Consider the following 24,694-nt stretch of genomic DNA (forward strand, 5'->3'; position numbering starts at 1 on the left):
GTTGCTGCTTAGGTGTAAGTTGGCAACATTTGTGTAGTGGTTGACTACATTGTGACCATTTTGTTCTGTGGTTGTTGCAGTCCACTTTTTGGTGTGGTCACTTGTGTGTTACTGCTTTTGGGCATTTCTTGTAGCAAATTCGTTGTGACCTAGTTTTGGGGTTTGGGATGTAGTCACCCCCCCACAGATCATTGGATCTTAGAGTGGTGGGTGTGGCTTCCCAATTCAATAGGTCCATTTGTGTTGCTGGTTTCCTGCATCCATCACAGTAACTTGTGTGTGTGTGGTTGAAGACCATATGGTGTCCATTTTGTGTTGTGGTAGTGGCAGTTCACTTTTGTTGGATTGTTGTATTGGTGTCTGTATGGAAGCAACTTTGTAGCTGGTCTACTTGTATGATCCTTTTGGTTTGTGGCTGCTGCACTCCACTGTTGTGTTGGTCACCTGTGTTACTGTTTTTGGTGTTGGTAAATGCAGTAACTTTGTTTGGCTTTGGGTTTCTTTTCACATCATAGTTGTAGCCATTTGCACCGGGTGGGAGTGGCACCCACTGATCTGGCTACTTGTGCAGCTGCTGCTTATTCTTGAACTCGGTGGCAGCAGCTTAGTTGGCCCTTTTTTATGAGTCGATCTTGTTAGATCCAAATTTGACCCAAAGGTGATAAGGTGTCACCTTATCAGTGCTATTAATCTTGTGTTTAGTTGTTTATGTTAACATACAGCCTTGGTAAGTAGCACTCATTTCCTCTTACACTTTCAGTGAATAAATAGCATTTGTCAATGAACTATGGGGTGTTTTTAAATGTAATGTATTTACTTTTACTGTCTCAGTACTTGAGATTGACAGTGACAAATTATTTATTCATTGTTTTAAGGGTGGGGACGCCCCCCACCCTTAAAACAATGAATAAATAATTTACAGCTGTGTATGTGTTCCTTGCTGTTGTCCCTTTTCCCTTCCTTGTAGATCTGCCCAGGTGTGCTGCATTACCTAACGAGGTGCAGCACACCTGGCATGGAGGAGGTGCTTAAGAGCTCCTGTGTCAGCAGCAGAGGAGAGAGGCTCTGGTGTGGGGACTGCTGGTTCTGCTGCCTCTCACCGAGGGATTTTTGTTGTCTTGTTTGCCTGTTTTAACTCTAATAAATCCCATGGATTTGAATGTTTTAAAGGTGTGTGTATGTGGTTATTGCTGGGTCAGTTTTTGGAGTTTTGTTAGCCCCATAGGGCCGCCTAAGGGTGGGTCGTAACAATGTGAGAAGACCCCACCCAATATGGTGGTGGCGTCTACATATGTCTATGGCGCAAAGCACTAAAGCACGTGAGACTAAGGAGGCAAACCAAACAAAAAAACAAACGGGTAAAATCAAATGCATTTCAAAAGATCGATACTGGGATTTGTGTATCGATAATTGTTCCTACACATAAATATTGATTCAATATCGATATCTTTAACCCACTCCTAGTTGGGACCCTGCTTCAGTTCTTTGTGACAGAATCTACACAAATGTCCTTTTAGGGGCTTCATCTGTGCATCTCCTCTTTAATTTTTTTTGCTGCACTCGATCTTTCATTGCCTCAATCTCCCGCTGGAAAAAGGGTGTTGACTTAAAGTCCTCAAAAGACATCCTGGGATTTGTGAGGCCCTCTCCACTGTAGCTCTTGAACACTTCGTGGAGCAGTAAAAATAACGGTCCTGTCCGCCCTGATTTTTAAAAAAAAAAAAAGTGAATGGAGGAGCCATCATTTTCATTGCGAGACAGTTGAGCTTTGGTCTGTGATGGGCGGCTGACAGGTGCAGGGACCAGAGGTGTGACAGGAACATTAACAGTGATGCTGTCAACAGTCAGGCGCTGCCATAGTTGTGTTTCAAGCAGCTTCTCTGGGCTGGTGTTGAGGGAGGAGCTGGTGTTTTGGAGCTTGGCCAGGTGCTTCAGATACCTTGAAATGTGCTGCTTTGTTGTGGGATGCAGGAGGCTGTTGGGGTTTGTGCTGAAACTGTGTACCATTGCAGCATACTCATTATCCACCAGTCTGAGCATGTCCTTCTGGCCATGATGTTTGCTCAACAGACCATCTATTGCCAGCTTCATTGGCTCAGTCTGTCTGCTGTGGTCCAGAACAAATACCCTGCCACCTGTTTTGATGGGACCTGTGTGTGCACTTCTTGGTGAAGCAGAGAGAGGGAAAGGAGGAATGTGCTACCCATTCCAGTCCCGAGGGCTTCAGAGCTCTCTGACTTCACAGAATCACATGCAGCAGGAAAGTGGAATACCTGTGTGCTGGATAACTCTTTTGGTGCCAATGGTGTTGACAGGAGGCTGGGATGGCAGGCGAGACCATGTTGACAGAGGAGGCTGGGCTGGCAGAGGAGCTGGCATAGGAGGTTGGGCTAGCCTAGGAGGCCGAGCTGACACTGGAGGCTGAACTGGCAGAGGAGGCCATGATGACAGTAGAGGCTGGGCTGGCAGAGCAGGCTGGGCTGGCAGAGCAGGGTTCCATCTGCCTCAGAGTGAGGAGGGGTGATGAAAACAGAAATGTCCTTCTGTCTGAGAGATCTTTGTTTCTCCCAGTCAAGTGGAACAGGGCAACAACCAGGCTCCTGGTAACGTAGACCAAATCTCTCCCCAGTGTCCCTGTTTGCCACCTGGAGCGCTGGATATTTTGGATGTCCAGTTACCCTTACAGAGACAACATTCAGCGCTGCTATGAGCACTGGATCAAACACTGCAGGAAGCACCACATCCGGTTGTTTGAGATCCACCAGTCTCTGGAAATTCCAGTGAGCAACACCAGTTATACCCTGAGCCTGGAATAATTCTGGGGAAACTTTGTTGCCCATCACCCACTGAGCTTGGTGGAAGTGGTAACCTTCTTGTTGAGAGGTGCCTCTCACAGGTATCCAGATTAGAGGTCGACCAATATGGCCTTCAGGCCGATTATGCCGATGCTGATATTGAAAGAGAGCAGGGCGGCCGATGGTCGATATAAGGCCGATATCACTTTTTTCTCCCCCATCTGAAAAAATACAATATTTTGTCGTTACAGGTCTCCTGTCCCCTGCCTCCGCCCCTTTGCCCACTGGGCGCTGCTCAGTGCCCTCCACAGTGGCCACGCCCGGGATCTATACACTCAAGTCTCTCCGGGCTCTGACACTCCCGCGACTTCACACCCAGCTAGTCATCACTGATGATAACCATCCCTACAAGAACAACCCAGGGACTACACTCAGCACAGGTTTGTCCCAACTACCAGTGGTAATGTACCTCGTTGTCCTAGTGTGCTGTATTAACATTTTCTAGTTTGACTTAAGTTCTACTGGTTTCTAGTGAATATCTCTGCACTCTAGTCTTATCTTGACTTCTCTGCTTTCAGACTTGGACCGCACCTACCACTTCCATTCAAGCCCAGGCTTCACCTGCTCTCTGCCTCCTGAATTGTGCTTTTGGATCTAGGGCTGAATATGATAACAAATGACACAATACTGTGCAACCTAAATGTTAACATTTATTGAATGTTCTTGTAATTGACTAAATAAAAGAAACACTTAGTGTTTTAGTGCACTTATTAACAGCAGCATTATCAGCTGACAGCAGCATCACTGAGAAAACATTTTCAGAAATTACTGTATAAACTTAAAAAATAAAAAAAATAAAATGAATAAACTTAGTTTGTTTGCCCCCCCCTCCCTCCCACCTTCTCTCTCTCCCTCCCTCCCTCCCTCTCTCTCCCTCTCTCATAACATGAGCATGTTCGTGTTGCAGTTACCAAATTAGTTAAGTGGGTTTTTGGTAAGCACTGGGAATGGGAACTGGGAAACTTATAAATACCTATTGCAGAGTAATTATGTTCAGTATTCCATTACTGTGCCAATATGTTCTCCATTGTTCTGATGCTAAAACTTGCACAGGGTTAATGTTCACTCACTATTCTGTTGTTACTGCCGCTAATATTTGCACTGATTCTGTTTTATACATTACTGCACTGTTGCCATGACATCCAAACAGAAATAGACGCACGCTGACCAGAAGAGAAACCTTGAAACAGTGTTAAGCTGTTGCACAATGTTGGTGTTCTTGAAAGTGCCCTCAACACTGACGTCAGTGTCTTGTTAGGCTCAAAGAGGGTAGGCTACACACAGGTGCAGCAGAGCAGACTGTTTCTCCGTCTCTCATCTCTCCATTATTCACGTGTAGTGTTTGTGCTGCGATCACAAACAGACTGGAATACCGAGCAGTTCACGCCAGCCAAATGCAACTAAAAGGAAATGGCCACTTTAGAATGAAAATACAAAATTACATGGCAACTCGCATGACACTAGCTGATGGCTAGTGGTGGTGCAAGTTCTCGAGTCTTGCGAGAGTTGACATGTAAACACAGCATGCCTGCAGGGCAGGCTAACTGACCACGATAAGAAATTATGCCACAGAAGTGGAGTAAATTATGTCTTTTCAAGTCAATTTTGCATGCCGCGGCTTCAGGGCACTTGGATTACAACGGACGAGCTATTCTGACATTTTGGAAATGCATTAGTGGAGTTTTATTACGTTTCCCCGAACGAGTTTTGTGGATTAAAAAACTACACTGGACTTCTTGTCGGCATGACGGTCAGTAAGTAGTCTGTATTTTCATTCTAAAGTGGCCATTTCCTTGAAGGCTGTGTGTACCTCCAACATGTAGACAAGGTATTCCAGCCCCTTTATGATGATTGCATCGCCAATTCTACACGTGAATAGCGAATAGCGAACTCCGAGCACTGGTGTTTATAATTTTGTTCAGTATAGGCAATTAGCAAATGCACTGGAGACGGTGAATGCTCATTTCAAAGCAACTTGAACTCATTATACGGGTACCTGCGGTGCTCTCCTGTTCCCTGATTAGCAAACGTTAGCCCCACACCTGTCACAGGCACTTGTTGCATGTTGCTTTCACTGTCTCCAGTGCATTTTCTAATACAGTGCAAACCAATGTCTCCCAGCGAGGCTGTCTCGAGACTGTGAGGCTGGAGACTACACCATGCATCATTTGGATTGTACCATCTTGGCTGAGCGGTACGCACTGAAATCGCCACGCGCCGAAATGCACAGCTGAAGGCTGTTGGCAGAGACGTGTCTGCACTCTGCAGACATTCTTTTTAGATTAGCCTCATGAGCACAGGGATCGGCCTAAGCCGATTACCTGAAAATGGCATTAGATTGGCCCAATTAATCAGCCAGCCAATTGATCGGTCAATCTCTCATCCAGATGGGCACAGCAGCCTGCTCTCCCTGCACATGACTGAGCTGCAAAGTACCCCCAAAATGGTACAGGATCCCGTCATCCACCTCCGGGTCACTGAGGCAGCCTCTTAACATGTGTACCCACTGAATTCTCCAGGTCTTCAGCATAGTTGGCTTGAAGAGAGGAACATGGTTGGGGTCCTTGGCAAGGTGGAAATGCTAAAGGACATCTTCCACTCTCTCCACCAGTTCTACTGGGGGTGGGATTTTCATCCTGCAGTGCTCCCGGACATGCTGTTTTGTGGGTACAGCTGGCTCAATCCCACAGAAGGTGTAAGCGTCCTGCAGCTTCTTCAGGTCACTTTGATCCACGACAGTAAATGCAGCAGACAGAAACTGGCAGTAGGCACTGTAGAGTGGGTGGTGTTCTGATGTGCACTCCCTTGTGAACCGACGCATACAGTGAAACAAGTCCAACTTAACAATAATGTTCTTGTTAAACTTGTTTCGCGACACACAGGAGTTGGCCAAATTGCCTTGTGTGACCTCTCAAATAATGTCCTCAGTGGTCCTCCAAGATGCCCAATGCAGGTGCTCCCCTGGTTTTGTGTCCAGCAGTTTAAAGGCTGCACAACAGTCCCAAATAAGAAATATAAAGCAATGTACAAAACAAATTCAATTTCCAAAATATGTATTATGACTACGCAAATAGAGACATTTTCAGAATGGATTGAAATAATAAATTCTGAGACAAAAATAATTCACTTGCATACCTATCCATCCACTGGTAGCTGGCTTTCTCAATTCCAGCAGTGGTGTATCTCAATGCAAGACCATCATACAGTGTCTCCAACGAAGCCTCGCTTTCAGATTGGACCATCACCCAGAAGAGGATCATCCAGTTTTCGTTCATCACAACGTACGATGACATAGTGCCTGATGTCAGAGTCACCTTCCTGACAACCTTCCTCGTGTGGTCTGATCTGAGGACTTGGCCGAAAGGTACCCTGGAGGAGGAGGTTGATGTCTGCCTCTTGTTGTCGAAACTCATGGAGGAGGTGGGGGCGGGGCGGTCCGCGTCGGGCAGTGGGTGGGCGGGCCCTCCTGGCCTGCCTGTCTGGGGTGTGTCTCTGGCTCTCTGGGGGTGCCGGCCTTCGCCGCCATGGGTCCTTGGGCCTGCGTGGTGTCCTGCGGCCTCTGCGGCTCCCTGGTCTTGGGGTCTGGGCACTCCTGCGGTCTTGGGGTGCCATACCGCCCCCCTTCCCCCGCAGGGCTGGCCCTGGACCCTGGTGATGGTTTTCATAAACACATTGGGAGGGTTCAAATACACGCATGCATGTTCGATACTTCAGCTCCGTGACGCATCGCAAAGAACCGATGGGATCACTCCAAAGGGGCCCACTTGCTTCTCAAACCTACCACACCGCGCTGGCAACTCTTCTCTGCAATCGGGCTTTCCCCCTCCACCAAGACTCTCACATTTTTGGTGTTCAGTATAGACTTCTCTTTTGTTTTTGTTTTTCAGTACAGTATAGTAGACATGTATATGTTTATTTTTGATAATCTGCATGGAGCACAACCACCTCAAGGTCACAATACATCAGCTACACTGCCTGTTTCTCCCGTTTTTTTTTCTTCGTTTGTTTGTTTATTTGTTTGTTTTTCCTCCTTCTTCTCCGCATGCACTGTCACTATATAACTCAGGACTTAAGCACCTGCCCCCTCCCCCTTGCTTGTTTCCTTACTTTCCCCTTGACACACTTTGGTGTATCACGGCCCTCTCTGACTCATATTAGGAAGTTTTTCCAATAAAGAGAAAGCAAAGAAGAGAAAAAAAAAAAAAGGAACTCATGGAGGAGGCAATGCGTGAGGTAGAATGAAGACAAAGACACACCACACCACCCATCTTTGTGAGCATATCCTCCAAATGGAGCAACATCGTTATGACCTCAAATGAAGCCACTGATGGTTTGCTGTCCATACAGTCCAGCCTCCCCATCCCTTACATTGTCCAAACTGTGTAGATGGGCCAAGTGCACATGCTCATACTTTAGGTGAAGCATTTCCATGACTTGGTTGGCCATATCATTTGGAGACTTCCCAGTTCGCCTGAGCTCATGCATGATGGTCTTGCAGAAAGCTTTTTTATAGGTGGGGACAGCTGGCAGGATGTTCTGGAACCTCTGGGGCAGCTTACACAGCCACTGGGGATTGTCTGCAAACCAGTGCCTACGGCATGCCTTGCAGATAAGCCTCGACGCAAAACAGGTAATACTGCCCACTGATCCCAACAACCACTCGTGGCCTTCCTACACCTGAAGAAGCAATGTGGGGTCGAGTACAGCCATGGAGACAGGGCAGCACATAGTTGTTCCTCACTCTCTCCATGATGGCACTCTCTGGCTTCCAGATGAAAAAAGGGTGGAACTGAAAATATGAAGGTGAAGGCAGTCCTGATATGGTGTCAATAAGCTCAGGTTGAGGAGAATGACGCCATAGCGAAACCATGTTCATGAAGTGACGAAGGATTCCAACTCTGTCTTCATCCAGATCCTCTGCTGGTGAGAACGGTACCAATTCAGAAGCTCCTGGTCGTAGGTGGAAGCAGGAGGAGGAACTGTCGCTGGATCAGACACTATAACAGGGCACAAAACATAGTGTATTTAATGACCTTAAATATGATTTAGACAATCCACCGCCATCCAAACAAACAAACAACACTTCTCACTGTTGAATATATTATGTACATTTAGGAATAATTTGTTTTCTTCCTAAAAGCAATTTACACGAGTGAACTATTCACTAATTTTTTTGCCTACCACTTTCAGGGGCTGCAGGCTGACCTGAGAATGGTCAATGCAAAGAAATCATTCAAACATTAACAGAGATTAAAATATCAGCACGTGAGAAATCACATATTAACAGAATATCATCCTGACATTATGAAAAATTCAACAGACGGGAAATGCCGTACTGTGTTTCCACAGAGATGATTCTTGTTCAGAGGCCAACGATGGGGCCAAGGCAAGCAGCTGGGGAGGGATAGGCACAGAGATCTTTGCAGGGGCTAAAGGCAGCAGTGGGAGAAAGCACAAGAAATGTCACACTATTGCAAATTACTTGGAAACTGGATAAAATTGGAATACATCCAAATTTATATGAACCTTTGAGTGAAGGAGCTGTTGATCTCGGCTCGTCAGGTCCAGCCAGTCGAGAGGCAGTGGCTGATGGCTCTTTTCTCACTACTAGAAAAAGACATCTTATTCTTCTCTTTAGCCTACATATATGAAATGTAATTTAAGGCAAACACATTCACCATCAATGTCTTAACCTGTTATTAATGTCAGCCTATTTAAGTGTTGGTTCACACACAACAATCAGTCTGTCTCTATTGATTGATAACTTGAATTTAGCACATAAACTTTTTTCTAAATATACATATTTATTAGGAAATTATTATATATTAGATGACTTAAAAGCAGGTTAATCAGTGGAACAATTACAATTCGAAAAAAGTAATAGGTGTGATATGCAACATGCAATTTTTCAGAATGTATTTTAAGGATCATAGAATTTTGTAATATGGGCTTCAGATTTTGTGACAGATTTCATTTTTAGTTCTGTCTGCTTCTTAATGCATGAAAATAAACTCTCATACAAGCAAGGCCATGTGCATGACAAACTCTTAAACTACAGATCCAACATACATGCAAGAACAGATCTCATGGCAACACTTACCTCATTGTTGAGTTAAATCCTGTGGACAGATGTTGGACGACAGAACACAGGCAAGGGAAAAGGCCTGAACATGGCCAAAGTAGAAATGTCTGATAGAAATATGCTGCTGAAAGTTGTAAAAAACCTCCTCCTGCAGTCAACGCTGGGGCTCTGCTGAAGGCTGTAGCTGCTGGTGAAGCTGAAAACACAGTGAACAGTGCATTGTGTCATTATCATTACTATCATCATCATCATCATCAGTATTCTTAAGCTGACTTATATGCATGTAAATGCCATAAGATCAAAAATGTAGCTCCTCATTTCACTCACTCAGTGTGGCCTCCAGTTTGGTTGGTGACAGAGACAGCATTGCTCTCTCCAAATCCTCATCCTCCTCCATTTATGTGGAACATAAAATGATGACCACTGATAAATGGTACAAATGAAAAATCAGGAACTAAGATTGTCTGTGTTATTAACTGACCTGGAGGATTTGAGGCAGGGGGTGAGGTAGGCAGTGATGATGGGGCCGGGACGGGGAGCTGGCTCTGTTTCAGCAGGTACTGTTGAAGCTTGTGCATCTTGCTGCCTGCCACACAGGCTTTCCCCATGATGAATGATGCATAGCCATCAGCCCTGCTAGTCCAAATGGCCCACCATGTGTTGTTTTTGCAGATACCAAAGCCAACAAGATTACTGTCCTCTGGTGACCCAACTAGGGGTGCTGGCCTCTATGCCAAGTACTTCCTGAGGTCCTCGATCTCTCTAAAGCCCCTGGAGTAGTGGAGGAATGACAAGAGGCTGTCCTTACTGTGGCCCTCCAGGTGGAACTGGTTGGCCTTCTCCTCCTCTTCCACCTTATTGATAAGGTACAGGATGTAACCTTCATCATTTTGAAGGAGCCACCGGAAGGACTTGCCCCTGTATTTCCCAAACTGAATCACATACTCCCCCAGCACTTCCTGCTTATCAGACAAGTCCCCCCCTCTCTGCATGACCACTTTATGGGCATTGTCGCACACCAGCTCCTCCTTTTGTGGTGCTGACTTGTCCTGCAGAGCTGGATTGTCTTTGATCCTCCGAGCTTCATCCGAGGGTTCCTGTTTCAAGTACCCTGATGGACCTTTCCTAAAGGTGACTTTTACCCTCCCAGGGAAGAAATGGAACCCTGTCTTCTTCATGCTGTCTACCTGTACAATTATATAAATAAATAAATAAATAAATAGTAGAGAAGTTGATTAAAATACAAAGTACAACACTACCAGTAGGTTGTGTGCATGTATGTGCGTGTGCCAGAGAGAGAGAGGGAGAGATCCTGTCCATGTGAGCATATAATGTATTGTATGTCTGCCATTATGTTGTTTTAGTAAATATCTTTAATGATTGACTCTTTTTAATGACAACATAAGGGTGGGCTATGTATTTGAGGTGGGTCAGTCGCAAAAGAATAAAAAACATATCATGTAAAGTATACTTTAGATAATGTCAAGTCATTATCAAATAGCCTATACAAACATGAATCCAACATTTTTGTGCTGCAAGCTGTACTACACCCAGACTTGTACTACTGATAGACTGCAAACAAATTCCATCCACAGCTACAAAATAATCACAAAGAAAACACTGTATTATACAATCGTGTACTACAGTACACAACACTTTAGAGGTTATCCAACACATACAGTAGTCATGCCCTCTTTGACATATGACCAGAAACTGCATCAGCTTGACCACTCTCAATATTCACTAGCCAGGCTCTCTGATATGGCTACATTAATGATGCAAATTTTAAACACAGAGGAAATAAAACATGATAATGTCAAACAGTTCTCAATTGCAAGCAGGCACTGGCAATACAAAAATGAAATGAAATTCAACTGTCCAGCAGCTAATTAAAAAAACAACAACCACACCTCCCCTTATCAACAATAATACAGTGGTATTAAAATAGAAATATATAGAACAAGTTTAAATAAGTGCATAAAAAGGAATTAAAAAGCTAACATTATCTTTTTTTCTTTTTTACAGTGGGGCTTACATCTTTACACAACACCTTTCTATACTTGCATTTTCATAGACTGTGTATGTAACATGGCTATATTGGTTCCACACACATATCGAGTTAATCTTTACAGTTACCTTAAGCTGACACATTTGGAGGAGCACAATGACTGTCGGGTTAAATGTAACATCTGTTACATAAATGCTACGATAACAGTGGCCATGATATGACGTTAAATCACCCACTATTTCAATAATTTACCCAGACGTATTGTAAAATGCAACAAAACAGAGATTCAGCCAATTTTCAGTTTACTGTTGTGACAGAGAATAGTTGCTCTCACCGTTCAAGTTTGGTTAACTGTAATCCTTTGTAACGTAGTAGAGCCGGCCGGTGGTGAAGCTGAAGATCTTCGTTACAGCGCAGATCGGTTGAAACAAATACGAAACGAAACAAATATGAAGCTAAACGATGATAAAACAAACGTGAAGCTTTTACACAAAGTTAGATTTTGTCACAGTTTAAAACTTAGACAACAGACTAAAGTTTTAGCTCGTATCACAGAGTAACGTTCGAGATGTAAAATGGCGGAGTTTCACAGACTCCTAGATTATTTCTTCTCCCAATACTCACAAGGAAAAACAGAAAAAAGTGCCAAAACTTATTGACTTCCATCTTGTGGCCGAAAACGTCATTGCATCCTTACTGGTTTAGCAGTACCATAGAAAATGAATGGAAAGCGGATTAGGGCAATATAGCTTCTGCGCGGGAGACAGGGGTTCAATCCCCAGCCGATGCAACACCGCCATGTTAGGCTGTTACTGTAGTGTTAGGCGGGATTTAAACTCCTGCGGTGAGCATTTACACTTGAGCCGTGGTGTGTCTGTGTCACTCTGCGGTTACACCTCCAAAACACTAGTCGGCGGCTGGGTTTCTGTGAAGTGCTGTAAAGTTTTGTTGATTCAAAACAAACATTAAACATGGCTTGAACGTGACCATTTCAAACACAAGTCGGCAAATCGCCGTCACTAGGACTGGCAGCATTCTCAGACAAAGCACTTGTCTTTTGCTGGACACATTTTCCCCACAAATACAACATGCTAACGTTTTTAGCACAAGCCTATGGCATTTTACATGGTATAAATTAGCCAAGCGGCTAGTAGTGGACTTTTTTCTCTGCTCCAAGGACAAGGACAGAGGACAACAAGAACAACAACAGCAACTTTTAACAAAGGTAACGTTACAAAATTCTGCTCCCTTGACCCTCGCAAGGTTCACCGACAAAACAACTGTCTTATACTAATCACGTTTTGCAAACAAATGTAACATGCTAGCGTTATTAGCACAAGCCTATGGCATTTTACATTGTATAGATTAGCCTAGCGACGAGCGGAGATTCCCTCTGCTCATGGGAAGCCAGGCTAAATCCCGAAGTGTAAATCCCCGAAGGATAAATCACACACAAGGCTGTGAACTGCTATTTCTGTGGAGGCTTTACTGTCTTCACAATGTATTGTTTGTTATCTGTGGAATAAAAGTAAATAAAAGCTTTGTTTCCATAGGGGAAATGGTTTCAGCTTACGAAAATAGACAGGAGGCCCGTGTAACCGCGGCGCGAAGTCAACAGCTCAGTAAACCGCATTAAATGCCATACAACAAGTTAAGCAGTCTTGCTTAGCCCATACATCTGTGATAAAGCTATGCCCAGTTGTTATATTACCAATCCTTGATTGGATGGAAGAAAGAGTTGCTTTGTGGTGTGGTGCTTTGTTAGCAGTCTTTGTTGTGTCCTTGTTCCAAAGGTGCAGATCCGAGGAAGCCGCTCGCTCGGGGTCCGTGCAGAGGTAGATGCTGGGTTGCTAATTCACAGACAAAGCACTTGTCATATGCTGGACACATTTTCCCCACAAATACGACATGCTAATGCTTTTAGCACAAGCCTATGGCATTTTACCTACCGCCGCCAACGCATAAGGTCTCGTGGATGGCGCCTGTGGCACAGCAGTAATAAGGAAGGGTGTCGCGTGCGCATTGGTGGTTCAGTGGTAGAATTCTGGCTTCCCACGCGGGAGACCCGGGTCCGATTCCCGGCCAATGCAATGAGCTTTCCCCCGCTGTTAGGAATCAGCCCTTGCACGGCTTCTTCATCTTCTGGCAGTTAATACCTGAGGGGTTTACCACTAAGCAGGACTGGCTGCTTAGCGAGGTATGCCGAGTCTGAAGCCACAGCTTTGCCGTCCCACGAAGGCGGCCCTCTTTTAACCTGGCTATATGGCCACGGTCATTTATGCTACCGACCTAACCTGGCCTGGACTAGTTTTTGTTGGGTATTTGGGCTGGAAATCAGTTAAAAAAGCACCTTTCACCGATCCTTTGACAAGCGTCAACTCTGTGGTGAATGTCAGTCTATGAACGGTGCAGATTCTCATCTGAGGGAACACGTTGTAAATGCGCTTTGTCCAACTTGATGCAACGTTACATTAGTAATGCCGCTGAAGAAAAAAAGCGCCCAGTAGCGCATAGCCTTTGTGTGTCAGGTTGCAGGTTGTTTTGTTGTCTTTGCCCTGGGAACAAACTGCATCTCAGTGCTGCAGAAAATGGGGGCAAACGTATTGTTTTATTCTATTGACAAGGTTGTTCTTGCTGTTTGTGAGCTAGCAAAATTGATTGTGTGATTGATTTGTCACCCATGGGATACCACACGAAAAGCGATACCAGTGAATTTTTTTCTCCCCTCACTTCTCAGAGCCGAGGGTAGCGCGTCATAGACAGACCAATGGGAGAGGACCAGGTTTTTCTGCTGTGATGTGGGCCTCGTCGGTGTTGTGGATGAAGCGGTGATGTGAGCATTGGTGGTTCAGTGGTAGAATTCTCGCTTGCCACGCGGGAGACCCGGGTCCGATTCCCGGCCAATGCAGTGAGCTTTTAGTGCCGTCTTCAGTCGGCCCTTGGCCATCCAGGGGATTTTCGTGCTAAGGACAAGCAGTCATTTCTGTTCACGTGAGACAAAAGATGCTGTAGATTTGACTCGTGCAGTTGGGTTGCATTTTGTGCCTCGTTGGCGCAGTAGGCAGCGCGTCAGTCTCATAATCTGAAGGTCGTGAGTTCGAGCCTCACACGGGGCAGGTGGTTTTTTTTTTCTTTGTTTCTTTTCTTTTCTTTGTCCTGGCCTGGAATTATCCGCAGTGAACGACACGACTCGAACCGGCGCCTGGGCGGTGTTCAAGCAGCATTTGTCAGCATTGGTGGTTCAGTGGTAGAATTCTCGCCTGCCACGCGGGAGGCCCGGGTTCGATTCCCGGCCAATGCACTATACCTTTGACTCGCTGACGATGAAGATGTGAATATGTCATGGTACATCCATGGCAGAGCCTGACAGTGAAAGACAGCACTTTGATTGACACTTCAGCTGAGGCCACCAGAAGAGGTTTGGATGTGAGTAAAGGAAACAAACAGCTAAAGTCAAGAGGGAGTGGGATTGAAGCAAAGTGCTTAGAGAAGAGAGGCCACTGTTTTTTCCTTTAGCCATGGAGCTCTTGAGCAGAAACGGTTTTTAAAGGTTTGCTAGGGCATGGACAAAATCCTTTGTTCTTTCTACATGGGGTTGTGTTGTTAATGTCCCAAGTGGCAAACTGGCATCTCCAGTCCGTCCTGTGGAACTTCTGGTCTCTCTTTTTGGTCTCCATAGCAGCAGACTAACGCCGCCTGCTGCCACGGACAGCGATTTTCCTCTCACGCAGGTGCAGAACATACGTGCTGGTTGGCGGTTGGCGGTTGGCGGTACAGCAATACGCGGGGTCAGACTGACAGAGTGTTTTTCTTTACAGGAGAAAAGACATAACTGTTAGGCAAGAGTAATTAAGAAATTGCCATAGACAGCGTAACTGGAAACAAAAGCAGCTGTGGCACTCCCCGTCGGGGAATCGAACCCCGGTCTCCCGCGTGACAGGCGGGGATACTCACCACTATACTAACGAGGAGATGTCAGGTGCTGCGGAGGCCTCTGCGCGGCAGGCCCGGGTTCGATCCCCGGCCGATGCAACACCGCCATGTTAGGCTGTTACTGTAGTGTTAGGCGGGATTTAAACTCCTGCGGTGAGCATTTACACTTGAGCCGTGGTGTGTCTGTGTCACTCTGCGGTTACACCTCCAAAACACTAGTCGGCGGCTGGGTTTCTGTGAAGTGCTGTAAAGTTTTGTTGATTCAAAACAAACATTAAACATGGCTTGAACGTGACCATTTCAAACACAAGTCGCAAATCGCCGTCACTAGGACTGGCAGCATTCTCAGACAAAGCACCTGTCTTTTGCTGGACACATTTTCCCCACAAATACAACATGCTAACGTTTTTAGCACAAGCCTATGGCATTTTACATGGTATAAATTAGCCAAGCGGCTAGTAGTGGACTTTTTTCTCTGCTCCAAGGACAAGGACAGAGGACAACAAGAACAACAACAGCAACTTTTAACAAAGGTAACGTTACAAAATTCTGCTCCCTTGACCCTCGCAAGGTTCACCGACAAAACAACTGTCTTATACTAATCACGTTTTGCAAACAAATGTAACATGCTAGCGTTATTAGCACAAGCCTATGGCATTTTACATTGTATAGATTAGCCTAGCGACGAGCGGAGATTCCCTCTGCTCATGGGAAGCCAGGCTAAATCCCGAAGTGTAAATCCCCGAAGGATAAATCACACACAAGGCTGTGAACTGCTATTTCTGTGGAGGCTTTATTGTCTTCACAATGTATTGTTTGTTATCTGTGGAATAAAAGTAAATAAAAGCTTTGTTTCCATAGGGGAAATGGTTTCAGCTTACGAAAATAGACAGGAGGCCCGTGTAACCGCGGCGCGAAGTCACATTTCTTGGGGAGGTGCATGTCAGGCCATGGCGTAGGCTGCAAACAATCACAGCAACAGCTCAGTAAACCGCATTAAATGCCATACAACAAGTTAAGCAGTCTTGCTTAGCCCATACATCTGTGATAAAGCTATGCCCAGTTGTTATATTACCAATCCTTGATTGGATGGAAGAAAGAGTTGCTTTGTGGTGTGGTGCTTTGTTAGCAGTCTTTGTTGTGTCCTTGTTCCAAAGGTGCAGATCCGAGGAAGCCGCTCGCTCGGGGTCCGTGCAGAGGTAGATGCTGGGTTGCTAATTCACAGACAAAGCACTTGTCATATGCTGGACACATTTTCCCCACAAATACGACATGCTAATGCTTTTAGCACAAGCCTATGGCATTTTACCTACCGCTGCCAACGCATAAGGTCTCGTGGATGGCGCCTGTGGCACAGCAGTAATAAGGAAGGGTGTCGCGTGCGCATTGGTGGTTCAGTGGTAGAATTCTGGCTTCCCACGCGGGAGACCCGGGTCCGATTCCCGGCCAATGCAATGAGCTTTCCCCCGCTGTTAGGAATCAGCCCTTGCACGGCTTCTTCATCTTCTGGCAGTTAATACCTGAGGGGTTTACCACTAAGCAGGACTGGCTGCTTAGCGAGGTATGCCGAGTCTGAAGCCACAGCTTTGCCGTCCCACGAAGGCGGCCCTCTTTTAACCTGGCTATATGGCCACGGTCATTTATGCTACCGACCTAACCTGGCCTGGACTAGTTTTTGTTGGGTATTTGGGCTGGAAATCAGTTAAAAAAGCACCTTTCACCGATCCTTTGACAAGCGTCAACTCTGTGGTGAATGTCAGTCTATGAACGGTGCAGATTCTCATCTGAGGGAACACGTTGTAAATGCGCTTTGTCCAACTTGATGCAACGTTACATTAGTAATGCCGCTGAAGAAAAAAAGCGCCCAGTAGCGCATAGCCTTTGTGTGTCAGGTTGCAGGTTGTTTTGTTGTCTTTGCCCTGGGAACAAACTGCATCTCAGTGCTGCAGAAAATGGGGGCAAACGTATTGTTTTATTCTATTGACAAGGTTGTTCTTGCTGTTTGTGAGCTAGCAAAATTGATTGTGTGATTGATTTGTCACCCATGGGATACCACACGAAAAGCGATACCAGTGAATTTTTTTCTCCCCTCACCTCTCAGAGCCGAGGGTAGCGCGTCATAGACAGACCAATGGGAGAGGACCAGGTTTTTCTGCTGTGATGTGGGCCTCGTCGGTGTTGTGGATGAAGCGGTGATGTGAGCATTGGTGGTTCAGTGGTAGAATTCTCGCCTGCCACGCGGGAGACCCGGGTCCGATTCCCGGCCAATGCAGTGAGCTTTTAGTGCCGTCTTCAGTCGGCCCTTGGCCATCCAGGGGATTTTCGTGCTAAGGACAAGCAGTCATTTCTGTTCACGTGAGACAAAAGATGCTGTAGATTTGACTCGTGCAGTTGGGTTGCATTTTGTGCCTCGTTGGCGCAGTAGGCAGCGCGTCAGTCTCATAATCTGAAGGTCGTGAGTTCGAGCCTCACACGGGGCAGGTGGTTTTTTTTTTCTTTGTTTCTTTTCTTTTCTTTGTCCTGGCCTGGAATTATCCGCAGTGAACGACACGACTCGAACCGGCGCCTGGGCGGTGTTCAAGCAGCATTTGTCAGCATTGGTGGTTCAGTGGTAGAATTCTCGCCTGCCACGCGGGAGGCCCGGGTTCGATTCCCGGCCAATGCACTATACCTTTGACTCGCTGACGATGAAGATGTGAATATGTCATGGTACATCCATGGCAGAGCCTGACAGTGAAAGACAGCACTTTGATTGACACTTCAGCTGAGGCCACCAGAAGAGGTTTGGATGTGAGTAAAGGAAACAAACAGCTAAAGTCAAGAGGGAGTGGGATTGAAGCAAAGTGCTTAGAGAAGAGAGGCCACTGTTTTTTCCTTTAGCCATGGAGCTCTTGAGCAGAAACGGTTTTTAAAGGTTTGCTAGGGCATGGACAAAATCCTTTGTTCTTTCTACATGGGGTTGTGTTGTTAATGTCCCAAGTGGCAAACTGGCATCTCCAGTCCGTCCTGTGGAACTTCTGGTCTCTCTTTTTGGTCTCCATAGCAGCAGACTAACGCCGCCTGCTGCCACGGACAGCGATTTTCCTCTCACGCAGGTGCAGAACATACGTGCTGGTTGGCGGTTGGCGGTTGGCGGTACAGCAATACGCGGGGTCAGACTGACAGAGTGTTTTTCTTTACAGGAGAAAAGACATAACTGTTAGGCAAGAGTAATTAAGAAATTGCCATAGACAGCGTAACTGGAAACAAAAGCAGCTGTGGCACTCCCCGTCGGGGAATCGAACCCCGGTCTCCCGCGTGACAGGCGGGGATACTCACCACTATACTAACGAGGAGATGTCAGGTGCTGCGGAGGCCTCTGCGCGGCAGGCCCGGGTTCGATCCCCGGCCGATGCAACACCGCCATGTTAGGCTGTTACTGTAGTGTTAGGCGGGATTTAAACTCCTGCGGTGAGCATTTACACTTGAGCCGTGGTGTGTCTGTGTCACTCTGCGGTTACACCTCCAAAACACTAGTCGGCGGCTGGGTTTCTGTGAAGTGCTGTAAAGTTTTGTTGATTCAAAACAAACATTAAACATGGCTTGAACGTGACCATTTCAAACACAAGTCGCAAATCGCCGTCACTAGGACTGGCAGCATTCTCAGACAAAGCACCTGTCTTTTGCTGGACACATTTTCCCCACAAATACAACATGCTAACGTTTTTAGCACAAGCCTATGGCATTTTACATGGTATAAATTAGCCAAGCGGCTAGTAGTGGACTTTTTTCTCTGCTCCAAGGACAAGGACAGAGGACAACAAGAACAACAACAGCAACTTTTAACAAAGGTAACGTTACAAAATTCTGCTCCCTTGACCCTCGCAAGGTTCACCGACAAAACAACTGTCTTATACTAATCACGTTTTGCAAACAAATGTAACATGCTAGCGTTATTAGCACAAGCCTATGGCATTTTACATTGTATAGATTAGCCTAGCGACGAGCGGAGATTCCCTCTGCTCATGGGAAGCCAGGCTAAATCCCGAAGTGTAAATCCCCGAAGGATAAATCACACACAAGGCTGTGAACTGCTATTTCTGTGGAGGCTTTATTGTCTTCACAATGTATTGTTTGTTATCTGTGGAATAAAAGTAAATAAAAGCTTTGTTTCCATAGGGGAAATGGTTTCAGCTTACGAAAATAGACAGGAGGCCCGTGTAGCCGCGGCGCGAAGTCACATTTCTTGGGGAGGTGCATGTCAGGCCATGGCGTAGGCTGCAAACAATCACAGCAACAGCTCAGTAAACCGCATTAAATGCCATACAACAAGTTAAGCAGTCTTGCTTAGCCCATACATCTGTGATAAAGCTATGCCCAGTTGTTATATTACCAATCCTTGATTGGATGGAAGAAAGAGTTGCTTTGTGGTGTGGTGCTTTGTTAGCAGTCTTTGTTGTGTCCTTGTTCCAAAGGTGCAGATCCGAGGAAGCCGCTCGCTCGGGGTCCGTGCAGAGGTAGATGCTGGGTTGCTAATTCACAGACAAAGCACTTGTCATATGCTGGACACATTTTCCCCACAAATACGACATGCTAATGCTTTTAGCACAAGCCTATGGCATTTTACCTACCGCTGCCAACGCATAAGGTCTCGTGGATGGCGCCTGTGGCACAGCAGTAATAAGGAAGGGTGTCGCGTGCGCATTGGTGGTTCAGTGGTAGAATTCTGGCTTCCCACGCGGGAGACCCGGGTCCGATTCCCGGCCAATGCAATGAGCTTTCCCCCGCTGTTAGGAATCAGCCCTTGCACGGCTTCTTCATCTTCTGGCAGTTAATACCTGAGGGGTTTACCACTAAGCAGGACTGGCTGCTTAGCGAGGTATGCCGAGTCTGAAGCCACAGCTTTGCCGTCCCACGAAGGCGGCCCTCTTTTAACCTGGCTATATGGCCACGGTCATTTATGCTACCGACCTAACCTGGCCTGGACTAGTTTTTGTTGGGTATTTGGGCTGGAAATCAGTTAAAAAAGCACCTTTCACCGATCCTTTGACAAGCGTCAACTCTGTGGTGAATGTCAGTCTATGAACGGTGCAGATTCTCATCTGAGGGAACACGTTGTAAATGCGCTTTGTCCAACTTGATGCAACGTTACATTAGTAATGCCGCTGAAGAAAAAAAGCGCCCAGTAGCGCATAGCCTTTGTGTGTCAGGTTGCAGGTTGTTTTGTTGTCTTTGCCCTGGGAACAAACTGCATCTCAGTGCTGCAGAAAATGGGGGCAAACGTATTGTTTTATTCTATTGACAAGGTTGTTCTTGCTGTTTGTGAGCTAGCAAAATTGATTGTGTGATTGATTTGTCACCCATGGGATACCACACGAAAAGCGATACCAGTGAATTTTTTTCTCCCCTCACCTCTCAGAGCCGAGGGTAGCGCGTCATAGACAGACCAATGGGAGAGGACCAGGTTTTTCTGCTGTGATGTGGGCCTCGTCGGTGTTGTGGATGAAGCGGTGATGTGAGCATTGGTGGTTCAGTGGTAGAATTCTCGCCTGCCACGCGGGAGACCCGGGTCCGATTCCCGGCCAATGCAGTGAGCTTTTAGTGCCGTCTTCAGTCGGCCCTTGGCCATCCAGGGGATTTTCGTGCTAAGGACAAGCAGTCATTTCTGTTCACGTGAGACAAAAGATGCTGTAGATTTGACTCGTGCAGTTGGGTTGCATTTTGTGCCTCGTTGGCGCAGTAGGCAGCGCGTCAGTCTCATAATCTGAAGGTCGTGAGTTCGAGCCTCACACGGGGCAGGTGGTTTTTTTTTTCTTTGTTTCTTTTCTTTTCTTTGTCCTGGCCTGGAATTATCCGCAGTGAACGACACGACTCGAACCGGCGCCTGGGCGGTGTTCAAGCAGCATTTGTCAGCATTGGTGGTTCAGTGGTAGAATTCTCGCCTGCCACGCGGGAGGCCCGGGTTCGATTCCCGGCCAATGCACTATACCTTTGACTCGCTGACGATGAAGATGTGAATATGTCATGGTACATCCATGGCAGAGCCTGACAGTGAAAGACAGCACTTTGATTGACACTTCAGCTGAGGCCACCAGAAGAGGTTTGGATGTGAGTAAAGGAAACAAACAGCTAAAGTCAAGAGGGAGTGGGATTGAAGCAAAGTGCTTAGAGAAGAGAGGCCACTGTTTTTTCCTTTAGCCATGGAGCTCTTGAGCAGAAACGGTTTTTAAAGGTTTGCTAGGGCATGGACAAAATCCTTTGTTCTTTCTACATGGGGTTGTGTTGTTAATGTCCCAAGTGGCAAACTGGCATCTCCAGTCCGTCCTGTGGAACTTCTGGTCTCTCTTTTTGGTCTCCATAGCAGCAGACTAACGCCGCCTGCTGCCACGGACAGCGATTTTCCTCTCACGCAGGTGCAGAACATACGTGCTGGTTGGCGGTTGGCGGTTGGCGGTACAGCAATACGCGGGGTCAGACTGACAGAGTGTTTTTCTTTACAGGAGAAAAGACATAACTGTTAGGCAAGAGTAATTAAGAAATTGCCATAGACAGCGTAACTGGAAACAAAAGCAGCTGTGGCACTCCCCGTCGGGGAATCGAACCCCGGTCTCCCGCGTGACAGGCGGGGAGACTCACCACTATACTAACGAGGAGATGTCAGGTGCTGCGGAGGCCTCTGCGCGGCAGGCCCGGGTTCGATCCCCGGCCGATGCAACACCGCCATGTTAGGCTGTTACTGTAGTGTTAGGCGGGATTTAAACTCCTGCGGTGAGCATTTACACTTGAGCCGTGGTGTGTCTGTGTCACTCTGCGGTTACACCTCCAAAACACTAGTCGGCGGCTGGGTTTCTGTGAAGTGCTGTAAAGTTTTGTTGATTCAAAACAAACATTAAACATGGCTTGAACGTGACCATTTCAAACACAAGTCGCAAATCGCCGTCACTAGGACTGGCAGCATTCTCAGACAAAGCACCTGTCTTTTGCTGGACACATTTTCCCCACAAATACAACATGCTAACGTTTTTAGCACAAGCCTATGGCATTTTACATGGTATAAATTAGCCAAGCGGCTAGTAGTGGACTTTTTTCTCTGCTCCAAGGACAAGGACAGAGGACAACAAGAACAACAACAGCAACTTTTAACAAAGGTAACGTTACAAAATTCTGCTCCCTTGACCCTCGCAAGGTTCACCGACAAAACAACTGTCTTATACTAATCACGTTTTGCAAACAAATGTAACATGCTAGCGTTATTAGCACAAGCCTATGGCATTTTACATTGTATAGATTAGCCTAGCGACGAGCGGAGATTCCCTCTGCTCATGGGAAGCCAGGCTAAATCCCGAAGTGTAAATCCCCGAAGGATAAATCACACACAAGGCTGTGAACTGCTATTTCTGTGGAGGCTTTATTGTCTTCACAATGTATTGTTTGTTATCTGTGGAATAAAAGTAAATAAAAGCTTTGTTTCCATAGGGGAAATGGTTTCAGCTTACGAAAATAGACAGGAGGCCCGTGTAACCGCGGCGCGAAGTCACATTTCTTGGGGAGGTGCATGTCAGGCCATGGCGTAGGCTGCAAACAATCACAGCAACAGCTCAGTAAACCGCATTAAATGCCATACAACAAGTTAAGCAGTCTTGCTTAGCCCATACATCTGTGATAAAGCTATGCCCAGTTGTTATATTACCAATCCTTGATTGGATGGAAGAAAGAGTTGCTTTGTGGTGTGGTGCTTTGTTAGCAGTCTTTGTTGTGTCCTTGTTCCAAAGGTGCAGATCCGAGGAAGCCGCTCGCTCGGGGTCCGTGCAGAGGTAGATGCTGGGTTGCTAATTCACAGACAAAGCACTTGTCATATGCTGGACACATTTTCCCCACAAATACGACATGCTAATGCTTTTAGCACAAGCCTATGGCATTTTACCTACCGCTGCCAACGCATAAGGTCTCGTGGATGGCGCCTGTGGCACAGCAGTAATAAGGAAGGGTGTCGCGTGCGCATTGGTGGTTCAGTGGTAGAATTCTGGCTTCCCACGCGGGAGACCCGGGTCCGATTCCCGGCCAATGCAATGAGCTTTCCCCCGCTGTTAGGAATCAGCCCTTGCACGGCTTCTTCATCTTCTGGCAGTTAATACCTGAGGGGTTTACCACTAAGCAGGACTGGCTGCTTAGCGAGGTATGCCGAGTCTGAAGCCACAGCTTTGCCGTCCCACGAAGGCGGCCCTCTTTTAACCTGGCTATATGGCCACGGTCATTTATGCTACCGACCTAACCTGGCCTGGACTAGTTTTTGTTGGGTATTTGGGCTGGAAATCAGTTAAAAAAGCACCTTTCACCGATCCTTTGACAAGCGTCAACTCTGTGGTGAATGTCAGTCTATGAACGGTGCAGATTCTCATCTGAGGGAACACGTTGTAAATGCGCTTTGTCCAACTTGATGCAACGTTACATTAGTAATGCCGCTGAAGAAAAAAAGCGCCCAGTAGCGCATAGCCTTTGTGTGTCAGGTTGCAGGTTGTTTTGTTGTCTTTGCCCTGGGAACAAACTGCATCTCAGTGCTGCAGAAAATGGGGGCAAACGTATTGTTTTATTCTATTGACAAGGTTGTTCTTGCTGTTTGTGAGCTAGCAAAATTGATTGTGTGATTGATTTGTCACCCATGGGATACCACACGAAAAGCGATACCAGTGAATTTTTTTCTCCCCTCACCTCTCAGAGCCGAGGGTAGCGCGTCATAGACAGACCAATGGGAGAGGACCAGGTTTTTCTGCTGTGATGTGGGCCTCGTCGGTGTTGTGGATGAAGCGGTGATGTGAGCATTGGTGGTTCAGTGGTAGAATTCTCGCCTGCCACGCGGGAGACCCGGGTCCGATTCCCGGCCAATGCAGTGAGCTTTTAGTGCCGTCTTCAGTCGGCCCTTGGCCATCCAGGGGATTTTCGTGCTAAGGACAAGCAGTCATTTCTGTTCACGTGAGACAAAAGATGCTGTAGATTTGACTCGTGCAGTTGGGTTGCATTTTGTGCCTCGTTGGCGCAGTAGGCAGCGCGTCAGTCTCATAATCTGAAGGTCGTGAGTTCGAGCCTCACACGGGGCAGGTGGTTTTTTTTTTCTTTGTTTCTTTTCTTTTCTTTGTCCTGGCCTGGAATTATCCGCAGTGAACGACACGACTCGAACCGGCGCCTGGGCGGTGTTCAAGCAGCATTTGTCAGCATTGGTGGTTCAGTGGTAGAATTCTCGCCTGCCACGCGGGAGGCCCGGGTTCGATTCCCGGCCAATGCACTATACCTTTGACTCGCTGACGATGAAGATGTGAATATGTCATGGTACATCCATGGCAGAGCCTGACAGTGAAAGACAGCACTTTGATTGACACTTCAGCTGAGGCCACCAGAAGAGGTTTGGATGTGAGTAAAGGAAACAAACAGCTAAAGTCAAGAGGGAGTGGGATTGAAGCAAAGTGCTTAGAGAAGAGAGGCCACTGTTTTTTCCTTTAGCCATGGAGCTCTTGAGCAGAAACGGTTTTTAAAGGTTTGCTAGGGCATGGACAAAATCCTTTGTTCTTTCTACATGGGGTTGTGTTGTTAATGTCCCAAGTGGCAAACTGGCATCTCCAGTCCGTCCTGTGGAACTTCTGGTCTCTCTTTTTGGTCTCCATAGCAGCAGACTAACGCCGCCTGCTGCCACGGACAGCGATTTTCCTCTCACGCAGGTGCAGAACATACGTGCTGGTTGGCGGTTGGCGGTTGGCGGTACAGCAATACGCGGGGTCAGACTGACAGAGTGTTTTTCTTTACAGGAGAAAAGACATAACTGTTAGGCAAGAGTAATTAAGAAAT

General features: G+C 46.6%; 19 non-coding genes and 2 pseudogenes across 19 annotated transcripts; 16 read left to right on the plus strand and 5 right to left on the minus strand.

Annotated features, from left to right (window-relative positions):
• Positions 1-1,208: 1,208 nt before the first annotated feature.
• LOC144461914 (uncharacterized) lies at positions 1,209-10,115 on the minus strand (annotated as a pseudogene).
• On the minus strand, positions 2,079-8,476 carry LOC144461955 (uncharacterized; annotated as a pseudogene).
• A 2,849-nt stretch (positions 10,116-12,964) lies between the features above and the next one.
• On the plus strand, positions 12,965-13,035 carry trnag-ccc (transfer RNA glycine (anticodon CCC)). Its single transcript has one exon. It is a non-coding gene; the product is annotated as a tRNA-Gly (tRNA).
• Positions 13,036-13,782: 747 nt separating this feature from the next.
• trnag-gcc (transfer RNA glycine (anticodon GCC)) lies at positions 13,783-13,853 on the plus strand. Its single transcript has one exon. It is a non-coding gene; the product is annotated as a tRNA-Gly (tRNA).
• Positions 13,854-13,988: 135 nt separating this feature from the next.
• trnam-cau (transfer RNA methionine (anticodon CAU)) lies at positions 13,989-14,061 on the plus strand. The gene has a single exon. It is a non-coding gene; the product is annotated as a tRNA-Met (tRNA).
• A 114-nt stretch (positions 14,062-14,175) lies between these two features.
• trnag-gcc (transfer RNA glycine (anticodon GCC)) lies at positions 14,176-14,246 on the plus strand. The gene has a single exon. It is a non-coding gene; the product is annotated as a tRNA-Gly (tRNA).
• A 598-nt stretch (positions 14,247-14,844) lies between these two features.
• trnad-guc (transfer RNA aspartic acid (anticodon GUC)) lies at positions 14,845-14,916 on the minus strand. Its single transcript has one exon. It is a non-coding gene; the product is annotated as a tRNA-Asp (tRNA).
• A 1,345-nt stretch (positions 14,917-16,261) lies between these two features.
• trnag-ccc (transfer RNA glycine (anticodon CCC)) lies at positions 16,262-16,332 on the plus strand. The gene has a single exon. It is a non-coding gene; the product is annotated as a tRNA-Gly (tRNA).
• Positions 16,333-17,079: 747 nt separating this feature from the next.
• On the plus strand, positions 17,080-17,150 carry trnag-gcc (transfer RNA glycine (anticodon GCC)). The gene has a single exon. It is a non-coding gene; the product is annotated as a tRNA-Gly (tRNA).
• Positions 17,151-17,285: 135 nt separating this feature from the next.
• Positions 17,286-17,358, plus strand: trnam-cau (transfer RNA methionine (anticodon CAU)). Its single transcript has one exon. It is a non-coding gene; the product is annotated as a tRNA-Met (tRNA).
• A 114-nt stretch (positions 17,359-17,472) lies between these two features.
• trnag-gcc (transfer RNA glycine (anticodon GCC)) lies at positions 17,473-17,543 on the plus strand. The gene has a single exon. It is a non-coding gene; the product is annotated as a tRNA-Gly (tRNA).
• Positions 17,544-18,141: 598 nt separating this feature from the next.
• Positions 18,142-18,213, minus strand: trnad-guc (transfer RNA aspartic acid (anticodon GUC)). The gene has a single exon. It is a non-coding gene; the product is annotated as a tRNA-Asp (tRNA).
• Positions 18,214-19,558: 1,345 nt separating this feature from the next.
• On the plus strand, positions 19,559-19,629 carry trnag-ccc (transfer RNA glycine (anticodon CCC)). The gene has a single exon. It is a non-coding gene; the product is annotated as a tRNA-Gly (tRNA).
• A 747-nt stretch (positions 19,630-20,376) lies between these two features.
• trnag-gcc (transfer RNA glycine (anticodon GCC)) lies at positions 20,377-20,447 on the plus strand. Its single transcript has one exon. It is a non-coding gene; the product is annotated as a tRNA-Gly (tRNA).
• A 135-nt stretch (positions 20,448-20,582) lies between these two features.
• trnam-cau (transfer RNA methionine (anticodon CAU)) lies at positions 20,583-20,655 on the plus strand. Its single transcript has one exon. It is a non-coding gene; the product is annotated as a tRNA-Met (tRNA).
• Positions 20,656-20,769: 114 nt separating this feature from the next.
• On the plus strand, positions 20,770-20,840 carry trnag-gcc (transfer RNA glycine (anticodon GCC)). The gene has a single exon. It is a non-coding gene; the product is annotated as a tRNA-Gly (tRNA).
• A 598-nt stretch (positions 20,841-21,438) lies between these two features.
• Positions 21,439-21,510, minus strand: trnad-guc (transfer RNA aspartic acid (anticodon GUC)). Its single transcript has one exon. It is a non-coding gene; the product is annotated as a tRNA-Asp (tRNA).
• Positions 21,511-22,855: 1,345 nt separating this feature from the next.
• On the plus strand, positions 22,856-22,926 carry trnag-ccc (transfer RNA glycine (anticodon CCC)). The gene has a single exon. It is a non-coding gene; the product is annotated as a tRNA-Gly (tRNA).
• Positions 22,927-23,673: 747 nt separating this feature from the next.
• Positions 23,674-23,744, plus strand: trnag-gcc (transfer RNA glycine (anticodon GCC)). The gene has a single exon. It is a non-coding gene; the product is annotated as a tRNA-Gly (tRNA).
• A 135-nt stretch (positions 23,745-23,879) lies between these two features.
• trnam-cau (transfer RNA methionine (anticodon CAU)) lies at positions 23,880-23,952 on the plus strand. The gene has a single exon. It is a non-coding gene; the product is annotated as a tRNA-Met (tRNA).
• Positions 23,953-24,066: 114 nt separating this feature from the next.
• trnag-gcc (transfer RNA glycine (anticodon GCC)) lies at positions 24,067-24,137 on the plus strand. The gene has a single exon. It is a non-coding gene; the product is annotated as a tRNA-Gly (tRNA).
• Positions 24,138-24,694: the final 557 nt, after the last annotated feature.

This window comes from Epinephelus lanceolatus, chromosome 24, assembly GCF_041903045.1.
Source record: "Epinephelus lanceolatus isolate andai-2023 chromosome 24, ASM4190304v1, whole genome shotgun sequence".
Classification (NCBI taxonomy): domain Eukaryota; kingdom Metazoa; phylum Chordata; class Actinopteri; order Perciformes; family Serranidae; genus Epinephelus; species Epinephelus lanceolatus.